At 62.6% G+C, this 1,715-nt stretch overlaps 1 protein-coding gene across 1 annotated transcript in view; it reads left to right on the forward strand.

Moving 5' to 3' along the window:
* Positions 1-1,715, forward strand: part of PNOC (prepronociceptin) — a 9,825-nt gene that overhangs the window by 7,681 nt on the left and 429 nt on the right. The window lies entirely within an intron of this gene.

The raw sequence follows: 1,715 nt of genomic DNA on the forward strand, positions 1-1,715 counted from the left end.
AGCAGGACAGTCGTAGGCAGGACAGTCTGTAGAAGGCAGGACAGTCTGTAGGCAGGACAGTCTGTAGAAGGCAGGACAGTCGTAGGCAGGACAGTCTGTAGGCAGGACAGTCTGTAGAAGGCAGGACAGTCGTAGGCAGGACAGTCGTCAGCAGGACAGTCGTAGGCAGGACAGTCTGTAGAAGGCAGGACAGTCGTAGGCAGGACAGTCTGTAGGCAGGACAGTCTGTAGAAGGCAGGACAGTCTGCAGGCAGGAAAGTCGTAGGCAGGACAGTCTGTAAGCAGGACAATCTGTAGAAGGCAGGACAGTTGTAGGCAGGACCTCGGCTCGCCTCCAGAGTCCACGACCTGATAGAACATCTAAGCTGAGGGGGAGATTTGGTCCCTGGTGAACATCCCTGTTGAACCTGACCTTGCCGTCTCGGTCAGCAGGAGCGAAGCCGGGATGTGGACACCTGGGTGCGGAGGGTGGGCTGTGTGAGTGCAGGGCCAGCCTTCAAGGAGAGCCCGCATAGCCGGACGCTGCAGGGGAGGGTCCAGGGTCCTCAAAGGGCCGAGGTGGGAGGCGCAGGAGGGTGGGCAGCAGCTGTCAAAGCCGAAAGAGCAAGCCGCAGGTGCCCCTGGGCCGGCCACACCTTGGAGAAGCTTAGCAGGAAGGAGGGGGCTCAGGGTGGGGGTGGGGCCGGAGCAGGAGGCTGAGGGAGCCTGACTCGGTTTGGTGGCCAGTCTGAGCTACCCGCACAGCACACTCCCTGGCCGGGGTCCAGTTGGGAACCTTGTGCGGACACCTGGGGGAAGGGTTGGCCCCCTGGAGGGGCATGGGGCATGCCCCAGTCTTTTGACTTCTGCACCGGTCCGGCCAGAGCTTGGAGCTGGTCCTTGGCAAGCCGGGCACGCGCCTGTGTCTGAGGCTCCGTGGCTCCTGCTGACCGAGATGGCTCAGTCGGGATGTTGACTTGGCTAAGGCCGGAAGCACGGAGGGGGGCGTTCAGGGGAGGCCAGAACAGTAAAGAGGAAGAAGAGGCAGGCGCAGAGGCTTTCAGGAGCCCAAGCGAGACAGGACGGCGGCAGGTGGGGCGGCGGCAGGTGGGGCCACGCCGGACCCCCAGCAGGGAGGCAGGGAGGGAGCCTCAGATCAGACCCGTGTGGGGCAGAGGGCGGCGCAGAGCAGAGGCGCCGGCTGGCCGGTCAGCTGCGGCCTCCCTGCCCACCCCGAAGGGGCTGTCCGCCTACCTCCTGAAGGGCCTTGACCCCCATTTTCTATCATCATCAATGCACAATTAGTGACAGCTAGTATATGTGGTGTGAAAAATTAGCATCCGTGACCTTAAAACCACCATGAGGATTGAACTACATCCTTTGACACCCCGATTGCTTAAACCAACCGGGCTCCTCTGAGCCGGGGAAAAAGGCAAAACGAAGTTCTCCGGGCCACGAGCTACGTTTTTCTCCCACCCCGTGAAGGGTCGAGCAGGGTGCTCCCGGGGACGCTCATTCTGCATGAGCTGCCCCCCAGGGGGCTGTTGGCCCACGGCCCTGAGCCGGCGTTGGTTTAAATGCCAGAGCTGGTCCAACTTTGCTCCCTTCCGTTTTGGGGATCCCGTGGCCCTGAAGGACCAGCTGTGCGGGGCGCAGCCCAGGGGCCACGGAAGCACGTGCACTGGTGGCCAAGAACCAGGCCGCAGGGACGTGGCCTTGGACTGACCGCGGGTCCC

The sequence above is a fragment of the Condylura cristata genome, unplaced genomic scaffold, assembly GCF_000260355.1.
Source record: "Condylura cristata isolate star-nosed mole 26May11 unplaced genomic scaffold, ConCri1.0 scaffold00014, whole genome shotgun sequence".
In the NCBI taxonomy this organism is placed as follows: Eukaryota; Metazoa; Chordata; class Mammalia; order Eulipotyphla; family Talpidae; genus Condylura; species Condylura cristata.